General features: G+C 48.1%; 35 non-coding genes across 35 annotated transcripts; 13 read left to right on the top strand and 22 right to left on the bottom strand.

Moving 5' to 3' along the window:
* Positions 1-38: 38 nt before the first annotated feature.
* LOC130072871 (U5 spliceosomal RNA) lies at positions 39-153 on the bottom strand. The gene has a single exon (XR_008804181.1). It is a non-coding gene; the product is annotated as a U5 spliceosomal RNA (small nuclear RNA).
* An 886-nt stretch (positions 154-1039) lies between these two features.
* On the bottom strand, positions 1040-1155 carry LOC130099332 (U5 spliceosomal RNA). The gene has a single exon (XR_008808379.1). It is a non-coding gene; the product is annotated as a U5 spliceosomal RNA (small nuclear RNA).
* A 259-nt stretch (positions 1156-1414) lies between these two features.
* On the top strand, positions 1415-1486 carry trnad-guc (transfer RNA aspartic acid (anticodon GUC)). Its single transcript has one exon. It is a non-coding gene; the product is annotated as a tRNA-Asp (tRNA).
* Positions 1487-2040: 554 nt separating this feature from the next.
* Positions 2041-2155, bottom strand: LOC130072820 (U5 spliceosomal RNA). The gene has a single exon (XR_008804179.1). It is a non-coding gene; the product is annotated as a U5 spliceosomal RNA (small nuclear RNA).
* Positions 2156-3041: 886 nt separating this feature from the next.
* On the bottom strand, positions 3042-3157 carry LOC130099276 (U5 spliceosomal RNA). The gene has a single exon (XR_008808376.1). It is a non-coding gene; the product is annotated as a U5 spliceosomal RNA (small nuclear RNA).
* Positions 3158-3416: 259 nt separating this feature from the next.
* On the top strand, positions 3417-3488 carry trnad-guc (transfer RNA aspartic acid (anticodon GUC)). The gene has a single exon. It is a non-coding gene; the product is annotated as a tRNA-Asp (tRNA).
* A 528-nt stretch (positions 3489-4016) lies between these two features.
* Positions 4017-4131, bottom strand: LOC130072774 (U5 spliceosomal RNA). The gene has a single exon (XR_008804171.1). It is a non-coding gene; the product is annotated as a U5 spliceosomal RNA (small nuclear RNA).
* Positions 4132-5017: 886 nt separating this feature from the next.
* LOC130072716 (U5 spliceosomal RNA) lies at positions 5018-5132 on the bottom strand. Its single transcript, XR_008804159.1, has one exon. It is a non-coding gene; the product is annotated as a U5 spliceosomal RNA (small nuclear RNA).
* Positions 5133-5392: 260 nt separating this feature from the next.
* Positions 5393-5464, top strand: trnad-guc (transfer RNA aspartic acid (anticodon GUC)). The gene has a single exon. It is a non-coding gene; the product is annotated as a tRNA-Asp (tRNA).
* Positions 5465-6018: 554 nt separating this feature from the next.
* On the bottom strand, positions 6019-6133 carry LOC130072658 (U5 spliceosomal RNA). Its single transcript, XR_008804155.1, has one exon. It is a non-coding gene; the product is annotated as a U5 spliceosomal RNA (small nuclear RNA).
* An 886-nt stretch (positions 6134-7019) lies between these two features.
* On the bottom strand, positions 7020-7134 carry LOC130072605 (U5 spliceosomal RNA). Its single transcript, XR_008804145.1, has one exon. It is a non-coding gene; the product is annotated as a U5 spliceosomal RNA (small nuclear RNA).
* Positions 7135-7394: 260 nt separating this feature from the next.
* On the top strand, positions 7395-7466 carry trnad-guc (transfer RNA aspartic acid (anticodon GUC)). Its single transcript has one exon. It is a non-coding gene; the product is annotated as a tRNA-Asp (tRNA).
* Positions 7467-8020: 554 nt separating this feature from the next.
* LOC130072556 (U5 spliceosomal RNA) lies at positions 8021-8135 on the bottom strand. The gene has a single exon (XR_008804139.1). It is a non-coding gene; the product is annotated as a U5 spliceosomal RNA (small nuclear RNA).
* Positions 8136-8395: 260 nt separating this feature from the next.
* On the top strand, positions 8396-8467 carry trnad-guc (transfer RNA aspartic acid (anticodon GUC)). Its single transcript has one exon. It is a non-coding gene; the product is annotated as a tRNA-Asp (tRNA).
* Positions 8468-9021: 554 nt separating this feature from the next.
* On the bottom strand, positions 9022-9136 carry LOC130072498 (U5 spliceosomal RNA). The gene has a single exon (XR_008804133.1). It is a non-coding gene; the product is annotated as a U5 spliceosomal RNA (small nuclear RNA).
* A 260-nt stretch (positions 9137-9396) lies between these two features.
* Positions 9397-9468, top strand: trnad-guc (transfer RNA aspartic acid (anticodon GUC)). The gene has a single exon. It is a non-coding gene; the product is annotated as a tRNA-Asp (tRNA).
* Positions 9469-10022: 554 nt separating this feature from the next.
* LOC130072448 (U5 spliceosomal RNA) lies at positions 10023-10137 on the bottom strand. The gene has a single exon (XR_008804127.1). It is a non-coding gene; the product is annotated as a U5 spliceosomal RNA (small nuclear RNA).
* Positions 10138-10258: 121 nt separating this feature from the next.
* On the top strand, positions 10259-10330 carry trnad-guc (transfer RNA aspartic acid (anticodon GUC)). Its single transcript has one exon. It is a non-coding gene; the product is annotated as a tRNA-Asp (tRNA).
* A 554-nt stretch (positions 10331-10884) lies between these two features.
* LOC130072386 (U5 spliceosomal RNA) lies at positions 10885-10999 on the bottom strand. The gene has a single exon (XR_008804123.1). It is a non-coding gene; the product is annotated as a U5 spliceosomal RNA (small nuclear RNA).
* Positions 11000-11259: 260 nt separating this feature from the next.
* trnad-guc (transfer RNA aspartic acid (anticodon GUC)) lies at positions 11260-11331 on the top strand. The gene has a single exon. It is a non-coding gene; the product is annotated as a tRNA-Asp (tRNA).
* Positions 11332-11885: 554 nt separating this feature from the next.
* On the bottom strand, positions 11886-12000 carry LOC130072285 (U5 spliceosomal RNA). The gene has a single exon (XR_008804111.1). It is a non-coding gene; the product is annotated as a U5 spliceosomal RNA (small nuclear RNA).
* A 260-nt stretch (positions 12001-12260) lies between these two features.
* trnad-guc (transfer RNA aspartic acid (anticodon GUC)) lies at positions 12261-12332 on the top strand. Its single transcript has one exon. It is a non-coding gene; the product is annotated as a tRNA-Asp (tRNA).
* A 554-nt stretch (positions 12333-12886) lies between these two features.
* On the bottom strand, positions 12887-13001 carry LOC130072224 (U5 spliceosomal RNA). Its single transcript, XR_008804103.1, has one exon. It is a non-coding gene; the product is annotated as a U5 spliceosomal RNA (small nuclear RNA).
* Positions 13002-13261: 260 nt separating this feature from the next.
* Positions 13262-13333, top strand: trnad-guc (transfer RNA aspartic acid (anticodon GUC)). Its single transcript has one exon. It is a non-coding gene; the product is annotated as a tRNA-Asp (tRNA).
* A 554-nt stretch (positions 13334-13887) lies between these two features.
* On the bottom strand, positions 13888-14002 carry LOC130072180 (U5 spliceosomal RNA). The gene has a single exon (XR_008804092.1). It is a non-coding gene; the product is annotated as a U5 spliceosomal RNA (small nuclear RNA).
* Positions 14003-14262: 260 nt separating this feature from the next.
* Positions 14263-14334, top strand: trnad-guc (transfer RNA aspartic acid (anticodon GUC)). The gene has a single exon. It is a non-coding gene; the product is annotated as a tRNA-Asp (tRNA).
* Positions 14335-14888: 554 nt separating this feature from the next.
* On the bottom strand, positions 14889-15003 carry LOC130072133 (U5 spliceosomal RNA). The gene has a single exon (XR_008804076.1). It is a non-coding gene; the product is annotated as a U5 spliceosomal RNA (small nuclear RNA).
* Positions 15004-15889: 886 nt separating this feature from the next.
* On the bottom strand, positions 15890-16004 carry LOC130072075 (U5 spliceosomal RNA). The gene has a single exon (XR_008804073.1). It is a non-coding gene; the product is annotated as a U5 spliceosomal RNA (small nuclear RNA).
* Positions 16005-16890: 886 nt separating this feature from the next.
* On the bottom strand, positions 16891-17005 carry LOC130072038 (U5 spliceosomal RNA). Its single transcript, XR_008804070.1, has one exon. It is a non-coding gene; the product is annotated as a U5 spliceosomal RNA (small nuclear RNA).
* Positions 17006-17265: 260 nt separating this feature from the next.
* Positions 17266-17337, top strand: trnad-guc (transfer RNA aspartic acid (anticodon GUC)). Its single transcript has one exon. It is a non-coding gene; the product is annotated as a tRNA-Asp (tRNA).
* Positions 17338-17891: 554 nt separating this feature from the next.
* LOC130071984 (U5 spliceosomal RNA) lies at positions 17892-18006 on the bottom strand. Its single transcript, XR_008804063.1, has one exon. It is a non-coding gene; the product is annotated as a U5 spliceosomal RNA (small nuclear RNA).
* A 927-nt stretch (positions 18007-18933) lies between these two features.
* LOC130076636 (U5 spliceosomal RNA) lies at positions 18934-19049 on the bottom strand. The gene has a single exon (XR_008805677.1). It is a non-coding gene; the product is annotated as a U5 spliceosomal RNA (small nuclear RNA).
* Positions 19050-19934: 885 nt separating this feature from the next.
* LOC130096949 (U5 spliceosomal RNA) lies at positions 19935-20050 on the bottom strand. Its single transcript, XR_008808248.1, has one exon. It is a non-coding gene; the product is annotated as a U5 spliceosomal RNA (small nuclear RNA).
* A 259-nt stretch (positions 20051-20309) lies between these two features.
* trnad-guc (transfer RNA aspartic acid (anticodon GUC)) lies at positions 20310-20381 on the top strand. The gene has a single exon. It is a non-coding gene; the product is annotated as a tRNA-Asp (tRNA).
* Positions 20382-20935: 554 nt separating this feature from the next.
* On the bottom strand, positions 20936-21050 carry LOC130071910 (U5 spliceosomal RNA). The gene has a single exon (XR_008804058.1). It is a non-coding gene; the product is annotated as a U5 spliceosomal RNA (small nuclear RNA).
* Positions 21051-21203: the final 153 nt, after the last annotated feature.

The following is a 21203-nucleotide window of genomic DNA, read 5'->3' as shown; positions in this document are numbered from 1 at the left end:
AGCCGCCAAAAGTCCTCTGTTTTTGAACAAACGCATGTAGCTCTGCTGTGAGCAGAGCATCCAAAAATACCAGTAACTCGCAAATGTTCCCCTCCACGGAAATCTTTAGTAAAAGGCGAAAGATTTATGCGTGAATGAAGAGAAACTCGAGCTGTAACCATGAGACGTTGGGACAATGTGCTACCACACACATGCCACCATGCTCAGCAAGGGTAATGTCTGGTGCACGCTCCTCCCACCCAGCTTTTTGTCTTTTTTGTTAAAACAATAATACAGCCATTTCCATTAGAGGAAGGAGCAAATGTAATAAGAATCTGCCCCATCACCAGATGACCGCATGTCCAGTATTCTTGACTTCTCAACGGTTGAGCATACGGTGCCGTACCGCTCAGGGACACTGCTGTAACCACCAGTCCTCGTTAGTATAGTGGACAGTATCTCCGCCTGTCACGCGGAAGACCGGGGTTCGGTTCCCCGACGGGGAGGCTTCTTCTTTATCACGGCCAGACACCTTGTATGAGCTCAAGCTCTGCCGTTGAAACTGCTGATAAAGCCAACCTGCCGTTCAAGACTCACCTGAGGGTGGTTAGCTAATTCCATTTGAAAGATTTTACCTTCAAGAAAGCGCTTGCAATGGGTTTGTAAAAGGTTGTTTTATGCATGTTTGGCCTGAGTTTTTGTGGCATTTCCACTGTTGCATTTCCAGTCTGACCAGCAGGGGCCTTCCGAATGCGTCACCAGTGTGGCCTTCCGAATGCGTCAAAACAGTTAATCAATTTGCAAAGCAATCAGTTGAAAGCTTTGAAAGGCTTTGTTGCTCCCACCACTACCCTTTTGTGATTGGTAAACCTTACAATCATGCTGCTGACCCAAGATTTGAAGTTGTGAACTGGGAAAGTGGTGATGGTTTGACGACCACCCAGCTCCAGACATGGACAAAACGGCCGAACCGTTGGGCCACTCTCGAACGCTGGCCCAACCTGCTGCAGTTCTGCGGAGCAAGCCGCCAAAAGTCCTCTGTTTTTGAACAAACGCATGTAGCTCTGCTGTGAGCAGAGCATCCAAAAATACCAGTAACTCACAAATGTTCCCCTCCACGGAAATCTTTAGTAAAAGGCGAAAGATTTATGCGTGAATGAAGAGAAACTCGAGCTGTAACCATGAGACGTTGGGACAATGTGCTACCACACACATGCCACCATGCTCAGCAAGGGTAATGTCTGGTGCACGCTCCTCCCACCCAGCTTTTTGTCTTTTTTGTTAAAACAATAATACAGCCATTTCCATTAGAGGAAGGAGCAAATGTAATAAGAATCTGCCCCATCACCAGATGACCGCATGTCCAGTATTCTTGACTTCTCAACGGTTGAGCATACGGTGCCGTACCGCTCAGGGACACTGCAGTAACCACCAGTCCTCGTTAGTATAGTGGACAGTATCTCCGCCTGTCACGCGGAAGACCGGGGTTCGATTCCCCGACGGGGAGGCTTCTTCTTTATCACGGCCAGACACCTTGTATGAGCTCAAGCTCTGCCGTTGAAACTGCTGATAAAGCCAACCTGCCGTTCAAGACTCACCTGAGGGTGGTTAGCTAATTCCATTTGAAAGATTTTACCTTCAAGAAAGCGCTTGCAATGGGTTTGTAAAAGGTTGTTTTATGCATGTTTGGCCTGAGTTTTTGTGGCATTTCCACTGTTGCATTTCCAGTCTGACCAGCAGGGGCCTTCCGAATGCGTCACCAGTGTGGCCTTCCGAATGCGTCAAAACAGTTAATCAATTTGCAAAGCAATCAGTTGAAAGCTTTGAAAGGCTTTGTTGCTCCCACCACTACCCTTTTGTGATTGGTAAACCTTACAATCATGCTGCTGACCCAAGATTTGAAGTTGTGAACTGGGAAAGTGGTGATGGTTTGACGACCACCCAGCTCCAGACATGGACAAAACGGCCGAACCGTTGGGCCACTCTCGAACGCTGGCCCAACCTGCTGCAGTTCTGCGGAGCAAGCCGCCAAAAGTCCTCTGTTTTTGAACAAACGCATGTAGCTCTGCTGTGAGCAGAGCATCCAAAAATACCAGTAACTCGCAAATGTTCCCCTCCACGGAAATCTTTAGTAAAAGGCGAAAGATTTATGCGTGAATGAAGAGAAACTCGAGCTGTAACCATGAGACGTTGGGACAATGTGCTACCACACACATGCCACCATGCTCAGCAAGGGTAATGTCTGGTGCACGCTCCTCCCACCCAGCTTTTTGTCTTTTTTGTTAAAACAATAATACAGCCATTTCCATTAGAGGAAGGAGCAAATGTAATAAGAATCTGCCCCATCACCAGATGACCGCATGTCCAGTATTCTTGACTTCTCAACGGTTGAGCATACGGTGCCGTACCGCTCAGGGACACTGCTGTAACCACCAGTCCTCGTTAGTATAGTGGACAGTATCTCCGCCTGTCACGCGGAAGACCGGGGTTCGGTTCCCCGACGGGGAGGCTTCTTCTTTATCACGGCCAGACACCTTGTATGAGCTCAAGCTCTGCCGTTGAAACTGCTGATAAAGCCAACCTGCCGTTCAAGACTCACCTGAGGGTGGTTAGCTAATTCCATTTGAAAGATTTTACCTTCAAGAAAGCGCTTGCAATGGGTTTGTAAAAGGTTGTTTTATGCATGTTTGGCCTGAGTTTTTGTGGCATTTCCACTGTTGCATTTCCAGTCTGACCAGCAGGGGCCTTCCGAATGCGTCACCAGTGTGGCCTTCCGAATGCGTCAAAACAGTTAATCAATTTGCAAAGCAATCAGTTGAAAGCTTTGAAAGGCTTTGTTGCTCCCACCACTACCCTTTTGTGATTGGTAAACCTTACAATCATGCTGCTGACCCAAGATTTGAAGTTGTGAACTGGGAAAGTGGTGATGGTTTGACGACCACCCAGCTCCAGACATGGACAAAACGGCCGAACCGTTGGGCCACTCTCGAACGCTGGCCCAACCTGCTGCAGTTCTGCGGAGCAAGCCGCCAAAAGTCCTCTGTTTTTGAACAAACGCATGTAGCTCTGCTGTGAGCAGAGCATCCAAAAATACCAGTAACTCACAAATGTTCCCCTCCACGGAAATCTTTAGTAAAAGGCGAAAGATTTATGCGTGAATGAAGAGAAACTCGAGCTGTAACCATGAGACGTTGGGACAATGTGCTACCACACACATGCCACCATGCTCAGCAAGGGTAATGTCTGGTGCACGCTCCTCCCACCCAGCTTTTTGTCTTTTTTGTTAAAACAATAATACAGCCATTTCCATTAGAGGAAGGAGCAAATGTAATAAGAATCTGCCCCATCACCAGATGACCGCATGTCCAGTATTCTTGACTTCTCAACGGTTGAGCATACGGTGCCGTACCGCTCAGGGACACTGCAGTAACCACCAGTCCTCGTTAGTATAGTGGACAGTATCTCCGCCTGTCACGCGGAAGACCGGGGTTCGATTCCCCGACGGGGAGGCTTCTTCTTTATCACGGCCAGACACCTTGTATGAGCTCAAGCTCTGCCGTTGAAACTGCTGATAAAGCCAACCTGCCGTTCAAGACTCACCTGAGGGTGGTTAGCTAATTCCATTTGAAAGATTTTACCTTCAAGAAAGCGCTTGCAATGGGTTTGTAAAAGGTTGTTTTATGCATGTTTGGCCTGAGTTTTTGTGGCATTTCCACTGTTGCATTTCCAGTCTGACCAGTGTGGCCTTCCGAATCCGTCAAAACAGTTAATCAATTTGCAAAGCAATCAGTTGAAAGCTTTGAAAGGCTTTGTTGCTCCCACCACTACCCTTTTGTGATTGCTAAACCTTACAATCATGCTGCTGACCCAAGATTTGAAGTTGTGAACTGGGAAAGTGGTGATGGTTTGACGACCACCCAGCTCCAGACATGGACAAAACGGCCGAACCGTTGGGCCACTCTCGAACGCTGGCCCAAGCTGCTGCAGTTCTGCGGAGCAAGCCGCCAAAAGTCCTCTGTTTTTGAACAAACGCATGTAGCTCTGCTGTGAGCAGAGCATCCAAAAATACCAGTAACTCGCAAATGTTCCCCTCCACGGAAATCTTTAGTAAAAGGCGAAAGATTTATGCGTGAATGAAGAGAAACTCGAGCTGTAACCATGAGACGTTGGGACAATGTGCTACCACACACATGCCACCATGCTCAGCAAGGGTAATGTCTGGTGCACGCTCCTCCCACCCAGCTTTTTGTCTTTTTTGTTAAAACAATAATACAGCCATTTCCATTAGAGGAAGGAGCAAATGTAATAAGAATCTGCCCCATCACCAGATGACCGCATGTCCAGTATTCTTGACTTCTCAACGGTTGAGCATACGGTGCCGTACCGCTCAGGGACACTGCTGTAACCACCAGTCCTCGTTAGTATAGTGGACAGTATCTCCGCCTGTCACGCGGAAGACCGGGGTTCGGTTCCCCGACGGGGAGGCTTCTTCTTTATCACGGCCAGACACCTTGTATGAGCTCAAGCTCTGCCGTTGAAACTGCTGATAAAGCCAACCTGCCGTTCAAGACTCACCTGAGGGTGGTTAGCTAATTCCATTTGAAAGATTTTACCTTCAAGAAAGCGCTTGCAATGGGTTTGTAAAAGGTTGTTTTATGCATGTTTGGCCTGAGTTTTTGTGGCATTTCCACTGTTGCATTTCCAGTCTGACCAGCAGGGGCCTTCCGAATGCGTCACCAGTGTGGCCTTCCGAATGCGTCAAAACAGTTAATCAATTTGCAAAGCAATCAGTTGAAAGCTTTGAAAGGCTTTGTTGCTCCCACCACTACCCTTTTGTGATTGGTAAACCTTACAATCATGCTGCTGACCCAAGATTTGAAGTTGTGAACTGGGAAAGTGGTGATGGTTTGACGACCACCCAGCTCCAGACATGGACAAAACGGCCGAACCGTTGGGCCACTCTCGAACGCTGGCCCAACCTGCTGCAGTTCTGCGGAGCAAGCCGCCAAAAGTCCTCTGTTTTTGAACAAACGCATGTAGCTCTGCTGTGAGCAGAGCATCCAAAAATACCAGTAACTCGCAAATGTTCCCCTCCACGGAAATCTTTAGTAAAAGGCGAAAGATTTATGCGTGAATGAAGAGAAACTCGAGCTGTAACCATGAGACGTTGGGACAATGTGCTACCACACACATGCCACCATGCTCAGCAAGGGTAATGTCTGGTGCACGCTCCTCCCACCCAGCTTTTTGTCTTTTTTGTTAAAACAATAATACAGCCATTTCCATTAGAGGAAGGAGCAAATGTAATAAGAATCTGCCCCATCACCAGATGACCGCATGTCCAGTATTCTTGACTTCTCAACGGTTGAGCATACGGTGCCGTACCGCTCAGGGACACTGCAGTAACCACCAGTCCTCGTTAGTATAGTGGACAGTATCTCCGCCTGTCACGCGGAAGACCGGGGTTCGATTCCCCGACGGGGAGGCTTCTTCTTTATCACGGCCAGACACCTTGTATGAGCTCAAGCTCTGCCGTTGAAACTGCTGATAAAGCCAACCTGCCGTTCAAGACTCACCTGAGGGTGGTTAGCTAATTCCATTTGAAAGATTTTACCTTCAAGAAAGCGCTTGCAATGGGTTTGTAAAAGGTTGTTTTATGCATGTTTGGCCTGAGTTTTTGTGGCATTTCCACTGTTGCATTTCCAGTCTGACCAGCAGGGGCCTTCCGAATGCGTCACCAGTGTGGCCTTCCGAATCCGTCAAAACAGTTAATCAATTTGCAAAGCAATCAGTTGAAAGCTTTGAAAGGCTTTGTTGCTCCCACCACTACCCTTTTGTGATTGCTAAACCTTACAATCATGCTGCTGACCCAAGATTTGAAGTTGTGAACTGGGAAAGTGGTGATGGTTTGACGACCACCCAGCTCCAGACATGGACAAAACGGCCGAACCGTTGGGCCACTCTCGAACGCTGGCCCAACCTGCTGCAGTTCTGCGGAGCAAGCCGCCAAAAGTCCTCTGTTTTTGAACAAACGCATGTAGCTCTGCTGTGAGCAGAGCATCCAAAAATACCAGTAACTCGCAAATGTTCCCCTCCACGGAAATCTTTAGTAAAAGGCGAAAGATTTATGCGTGAATGAAGAGAAACTCGAGCTGTAACCATGAGACGTTGGGACAATGTGCTACCACACACATGCCACCATGCTCAGCAAGGGTAATGTCTGGTGCACGCTCCTCCCACCCAGCTTTTTGTCTTTTTTGTTAAAACAATAATACAGCCATTTCCATTAGAGGAAGGAGCAAATGTAATAAGAATCTGCCCCATCACCAGATGACCGCATGTCCAGTATTCTTGACTTCTCAACGGTTGAGCATACGGTGCCGTACCGCTCAGGGACACTGCAGTAACCACCAGTCCTCGTTAGTATAGTGGACAGTATCTCCGCCTGTCACGCGTAAGACCGGGGTTCGATTCCCCGACGGGGAGGCTTCTTCTTTATCACGGCCAGACACCTTGTATGAGCTCAAGCTCTGCCGTTGAAACTGCTGATAAAGCCAACCTGCCGTTCAAGACTCACCTGAGGGTGGTTAGCTAATTCCATTTGAAAGATTTTACCTTCAAGAAAGCGCTTGCAATGGGTTTGTAAAAGGTTGTTTTATGCATGTTTGGCCTGAGTTTTTGTGGCATTTCCACTGTTGCATTTCCAGTCTGACCAGCAGGGGCCTTCCGAATGCGTCACCAGTGTGGCCTTCCGAATCCGTCAAAACAGTTAATCAATTTGCAAAGCAATCAGTTGAAAGCTTTGAAAGGCTTTGTTGCTCCCACCACTACCCTTTTGTGATTGCTAAACCTTACAATCATGCTGCTGACCCAAGATTTGAAGTTGTGAACTGGGAAAGTGGTGATGGTTTGACGACCACCCAGCTCCAGACATGGACAAAACGGCCGAACCGTTGGGCCACTCTCGAACGCTGGCCCAACCTGCTGCAGTTCTGCGGAGCAAGCCGCCAAAAGTTCTCTGTTTTTGAACAAACGCATGTAGCTCTGCTGTGAGCAGAGCATCCAAAAATACCAGTAACTCGCAAATGTTCCCCTCCACGGAAATCTTTAGTAAAAGGCGAAAGATTTATGCGTGAATGAAGAGAAACTCGAGCTGTAACCATGAAACGTTGGGACAATGTGCTACCACACACATGCCACCATGCTCAGCAAGGGTAATGTCTGGTGCACGCTCCTCCCACCCAGCTTTTTGTCTTTTTTGTTAAAACAATAATACAGCCATTTCCATTAGAGGAAGGAGCAAATGTAATAAGAATCTGCCCCATCACCAGATGACCGCATGTCCAGTATTCTTGACTTCTCAACGGTTGAGCATACGGTGCCGTACCGCTCAGGGACACTGCAGTAACCACCAGTCCTCGTTAGTATAGTGGACAGTATCTCCGCCTGTCACGCGGAAGACCGGGGTTCGATTCCCCGACGGGGAGGCTTCTCCTTTATCACGGCCAGACACCTTGTATGAGCTCAAGCTCTGCCGTTGAAACTGCTGATAAAGCCAACCTGCCGTTCAAGACTCACCTGAGGGTGGTTAGCTAATTCCATTTGAAAGATTTTACCTTCAAGAAAGCGCTTGCAATGGGTTTGTAAAAGGTTGTTTTATGCATGTTTGGCCTGAGTTTTTGTGGCATTTCCACTGTTGCATTTCCAGTCTGACCAGCAGGGGCCTTCCGAATGCGTCACCAGTGTGGCCTTCCGAATGCGTCAAAACAGTTAATCAATTTGCAAAGCAATCAGTTGAAAGCTTTGAAAGGCTTTGTTGCTCCCACCACTACCCTTTTGTGATTGGTAAACCTTACAATCATGCTGCTGACCCAAGATTTGAAGTTGTGAACTGGGAAAGTGGTGATGGTTTGACGACCACCCAGCTCCAGACATGGACAAAACGGCCGAACCGTTGGGCCACTCTCGAACGCTGGCCCAACCTGCTGCAGTTCTGCAGAGCAAGCCGCCAAAAGTCCTCTGTTTTTGAACAAACGCATGTAGCTCTGCTGTGAGCAGAGCATCCAAAAATACCAGTAACTCGCAAATGTTCCCCTCCACGGAAATCTTTAGTAAAAGGCGAAAGATTTATGCGTGAATGAAGAGAAACTCGAGCTGTAACCATGAGACGTTGGGACAATGTGCTACCACACACATGCCACCATGCTCAGCAAGGGTAATGTCTGGTGCACGCTCCTCCCACCCAGCTTTTTGTCTTTTTTGTTAAAACAATAATACAGCCATTTCCATTAGAGGAAGGAGCAAATGTAATAAGAATCTGCCCCATCACCAGATGACCGCATGTCCAGTATTCTTGACTTCTCAACGGTTGAGCATACGGTACCGTACCGCTCAGGGACACTGCAGTAACCACCAGTCCTCGTTAGTATAGTGGACAGTATCTCCGCCTGTCACGCGGAAGACCGGGGTTCGATTCCCCGACGGGGAGGCTTCTTCTTTATCACGGCCAGACACCTTGTATGAGCTCAAGCTCTGCCGTTGAAACTGCTGATAAAGCCAACCTGCCGTTCAAGACTCACCTGAGGGTGGTTAGCTAATTCCATTTGAAAGATTTTACCTTCAAGAAAGCGCTTGCAATGGGTTTGTAAAAGGTTGTTTTATGCATGTTTGGCCTGAGTTTTTGTGGCATTTCCACTGTTGCATTTCCAGTCTGACCAGCAGGGGCCTTCCGAATGCGTCACCAGTGTGGCCTTCCGAATGCGTCAAAACAGTTAATCAATTTGCAAAGCAATCAGTTGAAAGCTTTGAAAGGCTTTGTTGCTCCCACCACTACCCTTTTGTGATTGGTAAACCTTACAATCATGCTGCTGACCCAAGATTTGAAGTTGTGAACTGGGAAAGTGGTGATGGTTTGACGACCACCCAGCTCCAGACATGGACAAAACGGCCGAACCGTTGGGCCACTCTCGAACGCTGGCCCAACCTGCTGCAGTTCTGCGGAGCAAGCCGCCAAAAGTCCTCTGTTTTTGAACAAACGCATGTAGCTCTGCTGTGAGCAGAGCATCCAAAAATACCAGTAACTCGCAAATGTTCCCCTCCACGGAAATCTTTAGTAAAAGGCGAAAGATTTATGCGTGAATGAAGAGAAACTCGAGCTGTAACCATGAGACGTTGGGACAATGTGCTACCACACACATGCCACCATGCTCAGCAAGGGTAATGTCTGGTGCACGCTCCTCCCACCCAGCTTTTTGTCTTTTTTGTTAAAACAATAATACAGCCATTTCCATTAGAGGAAGGAGCAAATGTAATAAGAATCTGCCCCATCACCAGATGACCGCATGTCCAGTATTCTTGACTTCTCAACGGTTGAGCATACGGTGCCGTACCGCTCAGGGACACTGCAGTAACCACCAGTCCTCGTTAGTATAGTGGACAGTATCTCCGCCTGTCACGCGGAAGACCGGGGTTCGATTCCCCGACGGGGAGGCTTCTTCTTTATCACGGCCAGACACCTTGTATGAGCTCAAGCTCTGCCGTTGAAACTGCTGATAAAGCCAACCTGCCGTTCAAGACTCACCTGAGGGTGGTTAGCTAATTCCATTTGAAAGATTTTACCTTCAAGAAAGCGCTTGCAATGGGTTTGTAAAAGGTTGTTTTATGCATGTTTGGCCTGAGTTTTTGTGGCATTTCCACTGTTGCATTTCCAGTCTGACCAGCAGGGGCCTTCCGAATGCGTCACCAGTGTGGCCTTCCGAATGCGTCAAAACAGTTAATCAATTTGCAAAGCAATCAGTTGAAAGCTTTGAAAGGCTTTGTTGCTCCCACCACTACCCTTTTGTGATTGGTAAACCTTACAATCATGCTGCTGACCCAAGATTTGAAGTTGTGAACTGGGAAAGTGGTGATGGTTTGACGACCACCCAGCTCCAGACATGGACAAAACGGCCGAACCGTTGGGCCACTCTCGAACGCTGGCCCAACCTGCTGCAGTTCTGCGGAGCAAGCCGCCAAAAGTCCTCTGTTTTTGAACAAACGCATGTAGCTCTGCTGTGAGCAGAGCATCCAAAAATACCAGTAACTCGCAAATGTTCCCCTCCACGGAAATCTTTAGTAAAAGGCGAAAGATTTATGCGTGAATGAAGAGAAACTCGAGCTGTATCTGCCCCATCACCAGAATCTGCCCCATCACCAGATGACCGCATGTCCAGTATTCTTGACTTCTCAACGGTTGAGCATACGGTGCCGTACCGCTCAGGGACACTGCAGTAACCACCAGTCCTCGTTAGTATAGTGGACAGTATCTCCGCCTGTCACGCGGAAGACCGGGGTTCGATTCCCCGACGGGGAGGCTTCTTCTTTATCACGGCCAGACACCTTGTATGAGCTCAAGCTCTGCCGTTGAAACTGCTGATAAAGCCAACCTGCCGTTCAAGACTCACCTGAGGGTGGTTAGCTAATTCCATTTGAAAGATTTTACCTTCAAGAAAGCGCTTGCAATGGGTTTGTAAAAGGTTGTTTTATGCATGTTTGGCCTGAGTTTTTGTGGCATTTCCACTGTTGCATTTCCAGTCTGACCAGCAGGGGCCTTCCGAATGCGTCACCAGTGTGGCCTTCCGAATCCGTCAAAACAGTTAATCAATTTGCAAAGCAATCAGTTGAAAGCTTTGAAAGGCTTTGTTGCTCCCACCACTACCCTTTTGTGATTGCTAAACCTTACAATCATGCTGCTGACCCAAGATTTGAAGTTGTGAACTGGGAAAGTGGTGATGGTTTGACGACCACCCAGCTCCAGACATGGACAAAACGGCCGAACCGTTGGGCCACTCTCGAACGCTGGCCCAAGCTGCTGCAGTTCTGCGGAGCAAGCCGCCAAAAGTCCTCTGTTTTTGAACAAACGCATGTAGCTCTGCTGTGAGCAGAGCATCCAAAAATACCAGTAACTCGCAAATGTTCCCCTCCACGGAAATCTTTAGTAAAAGGCGAAAGATTTATGCGTGAATGAAGAGAAACTCGAGCTGTAACCATGAGACGTTGGGACAATGTGCTACCACACACATGCCACCATGCTCAGCAAGGGTAATGTCTGGTGCACGCTCCTCCCACCCAGCTTTTTGTCTTTTTTGTTAAAACAATAATACAGCCATTTCCATTAGAGGAAGGAGCAAATGTAATAAGAATCTGCCCCATCACCAGATGACCGCATGTCCAGTATTCTTGACTTCTCAACGGTTGAGCATACGGTGCCGTACCGCTCAGGGACACTGCAGTAACCACCAGTCCTCGTTAGTATAGTGGACATTATCTCCGCCTGTCACGCGGAAGACCGGGGTTCGATTCCCCGACGGGGAGGCTTCTTCTTTATCACGGCCAGACACCTTGTATGAGCTCAAGCTCTGCCGTTGAAACTGCTGATAAAGCCAACCTGCCGTTCAAGACTCACCTGAGGGTGGTTAGCTAATTCCATTTGAAAGATTTTACCTTCAAGAAAGCGCTTGCAATGGGTTTGTAAAAGGTTGTTTTATGCATGTTTGGCCTGAGTTTTTGTGGCATTTCCACTGTTGCATTTCCAGTCTGACCAGCAGGGGCCTTCCGAATGCGTCACCAGTGTGGCCTTCCGAATGCGTCAAAACAGTTAATCAATTTGCAAAGCAATCAGTTGAAAGCTTTGAAAGGCTTTGTTGCTCCCACCACTACCCTTTTGTGATTGGTAAACCTTACAATCATGCTGCTGACCCAAGATTTGAAGTTGTGAACTGGGAAAGTGGTGATGGTTTGACGACCACCCAGCTCCAGACATGGACAAAACGGCCGAACCGTTGGGCCACTCTCGAACGCTGGCCCAACCTGCTGCAGTTCTGCGGAGCAAGCCGCCAAAAGTCCTCTGTTTTTGAACAAACGCATGTAGCTCTGCTGTGAGCAGAGCATCCAAAAATACCAGTAACTCGCAAATGTTCCCCTCCACGGAAATCTTTAGTAAAAGGCGAAAGATTTATGCGTGAATGAAGAGAAACTCGAGCTGTAACCATGAGACGTTGGGACAATGTGCTACCACACACATGCCACCATGCTCAGCAAGGGTAATGTCTGGTGCACGCTCCTCCCACCCAGCTTTTTGTCTTTTTTGTTAAAACAATAATACAGCCATTTCCATTAGAGGAAGGAGCAAATGTAATAAGAATCTGCCCCATCACCAGATGACCGCATGTCCAGTATTCTTGACTTCTCAACGGTTGAGCATACGGTGCCGTACCGCTCAGGGACACTGCAGTAACCACCAGTCCTCGTTAGTATAGTGGACAGTATCTCCGCCTGTCACGCGGAAGACCGGGGTTCGATTCCCCGACGGGGAGGCTTCTTCTTTATCACGGCCAGACACCTTGTATGAGCTCAAGCTCTGCCGTTGAAACTGCTGATAAAGCCAACCTGCCGTTCAAGACTCACCTGAGGGTGGTTAGCTAATTCCATTTGAAAGATTTTACCTTCAAGAAAGCGCTTGCAATGGGTTTGTAAAAGGTTGTTTTATGCATGTTTGGCCTGAGTTTTTGTGGCATTTCCACTGTTGCATTTCCAGTCTGACCAGCAGGGGCCTTCCGAATGCGTCACCAGTGTGGCCTTCCGAATGCGTCAAAACAGTTAATCAATTTGCAAAGCAATCAGTTGAAAGCTTTGAAAGGCTTTGTTGCTCCCACCACTACCCTTTTGTGATTGGTAAACCTTACAATCATGCTGCTGACCCAAGATTTGAAGTTGTGAACTGGGAAAGTGGTGATGGTTTGACGACCACCCAGCTCCAGACATGGACAAAACGGCCGAACCGTTGGGCCACTCTCGAACGCTGGCCCAACCTGCTGCAGTTCTGCAGAGCAAGCCGCCAAAAGTCCTCTGTTTTTGAACAAACGCATGTAGCTCTGCTGTGAGCAGAGCATCCAAAAATACCAGTAACTCGCAAATGTTCCCCTCCACGGAAATCTTTAGTAAAAGGCGAAAGATTTATGCGTGAATGAAGAGAAACTCGAGCTGTAACCATGAGACGTTGGGACAATGTGCTACCACACACATGCCACCATGCTCAGCAAGGGTAATGTCTGGTGCACGCTCCTCCCACCCAGCTTTTTGTCTTTTTTGTTAAAACAATAATACAGCCATTTCCATTAGAGGAAGGAGCAAATGTAATAAGAATCTGCCCCATCACCAGATGACCGCATGTCCAGTATTCTTGACTTCTCAACGGTTGAGCATACGGTGCCGTACCGCTCAGGGACACTGCAGTAACCACCAGTCCTCGTTAGTATAGTGGACAGTATCTCCGCCTGTCACGCGGAAGACCGGGGTTCGATTCCCCGACGGGGAGGCTTCTTCTTTATCACGGCCAGACACCTTGTATGAGCTCAAGCTCTGCCGTTGAAACTGCTGATAAAGCCAACCTGCCGTTCAAGACTCACCTGAGGGTGGTTAGCTAATTCCATTTGAAAGATTTTACCTTCAAGAAAGCGCTTGCAATGGGTTTGTAAAAGGTTGTTTTATGCATGTTTGGCCTGAGTTTTTGTGGCATTTCCACTGTTGCATTTCCAGTCTGACCAGCAGGGGCCTTCCGAATGCGTCACCAGTGTGGCCTTCCGAATCCGTCAAAACAGTTAATCAATTTGCAAAGCAATCAGTTGAAAGCTTTGAAAGGCTTTGTTGCTCCCACCACTACCCTTTTGTGATTGGTAAACCTTACAATCATGCTGCTGACCCAAGATTTGAAGTTGTGAACTGGGAAAGTGGTGATGGTTTGACGACCACCCAGCTCCAGACATGGACAAAACGGCCGAACCGTTGGGCCACTCTCGAACGCTGGCCCAACCTGCTGCAGTTCTGCGGAGCAAGCCGCCAAAAGTCCTCTGTTTTTGAACAAACGCATGTAGCTCTGCTGTGAGCAGAGCATCCAAAAATACCAGTAACTCGCAAATGTTCCCCTCCACGGAAATCTTTAGTAAAAGGCGAAAGATTTATGCGTGAATGAAGAGAAACTCGAGCTGTAACCATGAGACGTTGGGACAATGTGCTACCACACACATGCCACCATGCTCAGCAAGGGTAATGTCTGGTGCACGCTCCTCCCACCCAGCTTTTTGTCTTTTTTGTTAAAACAATAATACAGCCATTTCCATTAGAGGAAGGAGCAAATGTAATAAGAATCTGCCCCATCACCAGATGACCGCATGTCCAGTATTCTTGACTTCTCAACGGTTGAGCATACGGTGCCGTACCGCTCAGGGACACTGCAGTAACCACCAGTCCTCGTTAGTATAGTGGACAGTATCTCCGCCTGTCACGCGGAAGACCGGGGTTCGATTCCCCGACGGGGAGGCTTCTTCTTTATCACGGCCAGACACCTTGTATGAGCTCAAGCTCTGCCGTTGAAACTGCTGATAAAGCCAACCTGCCGTTCAAGACTCACCTGAGGGTGGTTAGCTAATTCCATTTGAAAGATTTTACCTTCAAGAAAGCGCTTGCAATGGGTTTGTAAAAGGTTGTTTTATGCATGTTTGGCCTGAGTTTTTGTGGCATTTCCACTGTTGCATTTCCAGTCTGACCAGCAGGGGCCTTCCGAATGCGTCACCAGTGTGGCCTTCCGAATGCGTCAAAACAGTTAATCAATTTGCAAAGCAATCAGTTGAAAGCTTTGAAAGGCTTTGTTGCTCCCACCACTACCCTTTTGTGATTGGTAAACCTTACAATCATGCTGCTGACCCAAGATTTGAAGTTGTGAACTGGGAAAGTGGTGATGGTTTGACGACCACCCAGCTCCAGACATGGACAAAACGGCCGAACCGTTGGGCCACTCTCGAACGCTGGCCCAACCTGCTGCAGTTCTGCAGAGCAAGCCGCCAAAAGTCCTCTGTTTTTGAACAAACGCATGTAGCTCTGCTGTGAGCAGAGCATCCAAAAATACCAGTAACTCGCAAATGTTCCCCTCCACGGAAATCTTTAGTAAAAGGCGAAAGATTTATGCGTGAATGAAGAGAAACTCGAGCTGTAACCATGAGACGTTGGGACAATGTGCTACCACACACATGCCACCATGCTCAGCAAGGGTAATGTCTGGTGCACGCTCCTCCCACCCAGCTTTTTGTCTTTTTTGTTAAAACAATAATACAGCCATTTCCATTAGAGGAAGGAGCAAATGTAATAAGAATCTGCCCCATCACCAGATGACCGCATGTCCAGTATTCTTGACTTCTCAACGGTTGAGCATACGGTACCGTACCGCTCAGGGACACTGCAGTAACCACCAGTCCTCGTTAGGATAGTGGACAGTATCTCCGCCTGTCACGCGGAAGACCGGGGTTCGATTCCCCGACGGGGAGGCTTCTTCTTTATCACGGCCAGACACCTTGTATGAGCTCAAGCTCTGCCGTTGAAACTGCTGATAAAGCCAACCTGCCGTTCAAGACTCACCTGAGGGTGGTTAGCTAATTCCATTTGAAAGATTTTACCTTCAAGAAAGCGCTTGCAATGGGTTTGTAAAAGGTTGTTTTATGCATGTTTGGCCTGAGTTTTTGTGGCATTTCCACTGTTGCATTTCCAGTCTGACCAGCAGGGGCCTTCCGAATGCGTCACCAGTGTGGCCTTCCGAATGCGTCAAAACAGTTAATCAATTTGCAAAGCAATCAGTTGAAAGCTTTGAAAGGCTTTGTTGCTCCCACCACTACCCTTTTGTGATTGGTAAACCTTACAATCATGCTGCTGACCCAAGATTTGAAGTTGTGAACTGGGAAAGTGGTGATGGTTTGACGACCACCCAGCTCCAGACATGGACAAAACGGCCGAACCGTTGGGCCACTCTCAAACGCTGGCCCAACCTGCTGCAGTTCTGCGGAGCAAGCCGCCAAAAGTCCTCTGTTTTTGAACAAACGCATGTAGCTCTGCTGTGAGCAGAGCATCCAAAAATACCAGTAACTCGCAAATGTTCCCCTCCACGGAAATCTTTAGTAAAAGGCGAAAGATTTATGCGTGAATGAAGAGAAACTCGAGCTGTAACCATGAGACGTTGGGACAATGTGCTACCACACACATGCCACCATGCTCAGCAAGGGTAATGTCTGGTGCACGCTCCTCCCACCCAGCTTTTTGTCTTTTTTGTTAAAACAATAATACAGCCATTTCCATTAGAGGAAGGAGCAAATGTAATAAGAATCTGCCCCATCACCAGATGACCGCATGTCCAGTATTCTTGACTTCTCAACGGTTGAGCATACGGTGCCGTACCGCTCAGGGACACTGCTGTAACCACCAGTCCTCGTTAGTATAGTGGACAGTATCTCCGCCTGTCACGCGGAAGACCGGGGTTCGGTTCCCCGACGGGGAGGCTTCTTCTTTATCACGGCCAGACACCTTGTATGAGCTCAAGCTCTGCCGTTGAAACTGCTGATAAAGCCAACCTGCCGTTCAAGACTCACCTGAGGGTGGTTAGCTAATTCCATTTGAAAGATTTTACCTTCAAGAAAGCGCTTGCAATGGGTTTGTAAAAGGTTGTTTTATGCATGTTTGGCCTGAGTTTTTGTGGCATTTCCACTGTTGCATTTCCAGTCTGACCAGCAGGGGCCTTCCGAATGCGTCACCAGTGTGGCCTTCCGAATGCGTCAAAACAGTTAATCAATTTGCAAAGCAATCAGTTGAAAGCTTTGAAAGGCTTTGTTGCTCCCACCACTACCCTTTTGTGATTGGTAAACCTTACAATCATGCTGCTGACCCAAGATTTGAAGTTGTGAACTGGGAAAGTGGTGATGGTTTGACGACCACCCAGCTCCAGACATGGACAAAACGGCCGAACCGTTGGGCCACTCTCGAACGCTGGCCCAACCTGCTGCAGTTCTGCGGAGCAAGCCGCCAAAAGTCCTCTGTTTTTGAACAAACGCATGTAGCTCTGCTGTGAGCAGAGCATCCAAAAATACCAGTAACTCGCAAATGTTCCCCTCCACGGAAATCTTTAGTAAAAGGCGAAAGATTTATGCGTGAATGAAGAGAAACTCGAGCTGTAACCATGAGACGTTGGGACAATGTGCTACCACACACATGCCACCATGCTCAGCAAGGGTAATGTCTGGTGCACGCTCCTCCCACCCAGCTTTTTGTCTTTTTTGTTAAAACAATAATACAGCCATTTCCATTAGAGGAAGGAGCAAATGTAATAAGAATCTGCCCCATCACCAGATGACCGCATGTCCAGTATTCTTGACTTCTCAACGGTTGAGCATACGGTGCCGTACCGCTCAGGGACACTGCAGTAACCACCAGTCCTCGTTAGTATAGTGGACAGTATCTCCGCCTGTCACGCGGAAGACCGGGGTTCGATTCCCCGACGGGGAGGCTTCTTCTTTATCACGGCCAGACACCTTGTATGAGCTCAAGCTCTGCCGTTGAAACTGCTGATAAAGCCAACCTGCCGTTCAAGACTCACCTGAGGGTGGTTAGCTAATTCCATTTGAAAGATTTTACCTTCAAGAAAGCGCTTGCAATGGGTTTGTAAAAGGTTGTTTTATGCATGTTTGGCCTGAGTTTTTGTGGCATTTCCACTGTTGCATTTCCAGTCTGACCAGCAGGGGCCTTCCGAATGCGTCACCAGTGTGGCCTTCCGAATGCGTCAAAACAGTTAATCAATTTGCAAAGCAATCAGTTGAAAGCTTTGAAAGGCTTTGTTGCTCCCACCACTACCCTTTTGTGATTGGTAAACCTTACAATCATGCTGCTGACCCAAGATTTGAAGTTGTGAACTGGGAAAGTGGTGATGGTTTGACGACCACCCAGCTCCAGACATGGACAAAACGGCCGAACCGTTGGGCCACTCTCGAACGCTGGCCCAACCTGCTGCAGTTCTGCGGAGCAAGCCGCCAAAAGTCCTCTGTTTTTGAACAAACGCATGTAGCTCTGCTGTGAGCAGAGCATCCAAAAATACCAGTAACTCGCAAATGTTCCCCTCCACGGAAATCTTTAGTAAAAGGCGAAAGATTTATGCGTGAATGAAGAGAAACTCGAGCTGTAACCATGAGACGTTGGGACAATGTGCTACCACACACATGCCACCATGCTCAGCAAGGGTAATGTCTGGTGCACGCTCCTCCCACCCAGCTTTTTGTCTTTTTTGTTAAAACAATAATACAGCCATTTCCATTAGAGGAAGGAGCAAATGTAATAAGAATCTGCCCCATCACCAGATGACCGCATGTCCAGTATTCTTGACTTCTCAACGGTTGAGCATACGGTGGCGTACCGCTCAGGGACACTGCAGTAACCACCAGTCCTCGTTAGTATAGTGGACAGTATCTCCGCCTGTCACGCGGAAGACCGGGGTTCGGTTCCCCGACGGGGAGGCTTCTTCTTTATCACGGCCAGACACCTTGTATGAGCTCAAGCTCTGCCGTTGAAACTGCTGATAAAGCCAACCTGCCGTTCAAGACTCACCTGAGGGTGGTTAGCTAATTCCATTTGAAAGATTTTACCTTCAAGAAAGCGCTTGCAATGGGTTTGTAAAAGGTTGTTTTATGCATGTTTGGCCTGAGTTTTTGTGGCATTTCCACTGTTGCATTTCCAGTCTGACCAGCAGGGGCCTTCCGAATGCGTCACCAGTGTGGCCTTCCGAATGCGTCAAAACAGTTAATCAATTTGCAAAGCAATCAGTTGAAAGCTTTGAAAGGCTTTGTTGCTCCCACCACTACCCTTTTGTGATTGGTAAACCTTACAATCATGCTGCTGACCCAAAATTTGAAGTTGTGAACTGGGAAAGTGGTGATGGTTTGACGACCACCAGACATGGACAAAACGGCTGAACCGTTGTCCATGTTCAGCCGTTTGTCCAGACATGGACAAAACGGCTGAACCGTTGGGCCACTCTCGAACGCTGGCCCAACCTGCTGCAGTTCTGCGGAGCAAGCCGCCAAAAGTCCTCTGTTTTTGAACAACAATTGTAGCTCTGCTGTGAGCAGAGCATCCAAAAATACCAGTAACTCGCAAATGTTCCCCTCCACGGAAATCTTTAGTAAAAGGCGAAAGATTTATGCATGAATGAAGAGAAACTCGAGCTTTAACCATGAGACGTTGGGACAATGTGCTACCACACACATGCCACCATGCTCAGCAAGGGTAATGTCTGGTGCACGCTCCTCCCACCCAGCTTTTTGTCTTTTTTGTTAAAACAATAATACAGCCATTTCCATTAGAGGAAGGAGCAAATGTAATAAGAATCTGCCCCATCACCAGATGACCGCATGTCCAGTATTCTTGACTTCTCAACGGTTGAGCATACGGTGCCGTACCGCTCAGGGACACTGCTGTAACCACCAGTCCTCGTTAGTATAGTGGACAGTATCTCCGCCTGTCACGCGGAAGACCGGGGTTCGGTTCCCCGACGGGGAGGCTTCTTCTTTATCACGGCCAGACACCTTGTATGAGCTCAAGCTCTGCCGTTGAAACTGCTGATAAAGCCAACCTGCCGTTCAAGACTCACCTGAGGGTGGTTAGCTAATTCCATTTGAAAGATTTTACCTTCAAGAAAGCGCTTGCAATGGGTTTGTAAAAGGTTGTTTTATGCATGTTTGGCCTGAGTTTTTGTGGCATTTCCACTGTTGCATTTCCAGTCTGACCAGCAGGGGCCTTCCGAATGCGTCACCAGTGTGGCCTTCCGAATGCGTCAAAACAGTTAATCAATTTGCAAAGCAATCAGTTGAAAGCTTTGAAAGGCTTTGTTGCTCCCACCACTACCCTTTTGTGATTGGTAAACCTTACAATCATGCTGCTGACCCAAGATTTGAAGTTGTGAACTGGGAAAGTGGTGATGGTTTGACGACCACCCAGCTCCAGACATGGACAAAACGGCCGAACCGTTGGGCCACTCTCGAACGCTGGCCCAACCTGCTGCAGTTCTGCGGAGCAAGCCGCCAAAAGTCCTCTGTTTTTGAACAAACGCATGTAGCTCTGCTGTGAGCAGAGCATCCAAAAATACCAGTAACTCGCAAATGTTCCCCTCCACGGAAATCTTTAGTAAAAGGCGAAAGATTTATGCGTGAATGAAGAGAAACTCGAGCTTTAACCATGAGACGTTGGGACAATGTGCTACCACACACATGCCACCATGCTCAGCAAGGGTAATGTCTGGTGCACGCTCCTCCCACCCAGCTTTTTGTCTTTTTTGTTAAAACAATAATACAGCCATTTCCATTAGAGGAAGGAGCAAATGTAATAAGAATCTGCCCCATCACCAGATGACCGCATGTCCAGTATTCTTGACTTCTCAACGGTTGAGCATACGGTGCCGTACCGCTCAGGGACACTGCAGTAACCACCAGTCCTCGTTAGTATAGTGGACAGTATCTCCGCCTGTCACGCGGAAGACCGGGGTTCGATTCCCCGACGGGGAGGCTTCTTCTTTATCACGGCCAGACACCTTGTATGAGCTCAAGCTCTGCCGTTGAAACTGCTGATAAAGCCAACCTGCCGTTCAAGACTCACCTGAGGGTGGTTAGCTAATTCCATTTGAAAGATTTTACCTTCAAGAAAGCGCTTGCAATGGGTTTGTAAAAGGTTGTTTTATGCATGTTTGGCCTGAGTTTTTGTGGCATTTCCACTGTTGCATTTCCAGTCTGACCAGCAGGGGCCTTCCGAATGCGTCACCAGTGTGGCCTTCCGAATGCGTCAAAACAGTTAATCAATTTGCAAAGCAATCAGTTGAAAGCTTTGAAAGGCTTTGTTGCTCCCACCACTACCCTTTTGTGATTGGTAAACCTTACAATCATGCTGCTGACCCAAGATTTGAAGTTGTGAACTGGGAAAGTGGTGATGGTTTGACGACCACCCAGCTCCAGACATGGACAAAACGGCCGAACCGTTGGGCCACTCTCGAACGCTGGCCCAACCTGCTGCAGTTCTGCGGAGCAAGCCGCCAAAAGTCCTCTGTTTTTGAACAAACGCATGTAGCTCTGCTGTGAGCAGAGCATCCAAAAATACCAGTAACTCGCAAATGTTCCCCTCCACGGAAATCTTTAGTAAAAGGCGAAAGATTTATGCGTGAATGAAGAGAAACTCGAGCTGTAACCATGAGACGTTGGGACAATGTGCTACCACACACATGCCACCATGCTCAGCAAGGGTAATGTCTGGTGCACGCTCCTCCCACCCAGCTTTTTGTCTTTTTTGTTAAAACAATAATACAGCCATTTCCATTAGAGGAAGGAGCAAATGTA

This window comes from Rhinichthys klamathensis, unplaced genomic scaffold (assembly GCF_029890125.1).
Source record: "Rhinichthys klamathensis goyatoka isolate OS25496 unplaced genomic scaffold, OSU_Roscu_1.1 h1tg000001l_1, whole genome shotgun sequence".
Taxonomy (NCBI): domain Eukaryota; kingdom Metazoa; phylum Chordata; class Actinopteri; order Cypriniformes; family Leuciscidae; genus Rhinichthys; species Rhinichthys klamathensis.
This window is presented reverse-complemented; position numbering and strand designations above follow the sequence as displayed.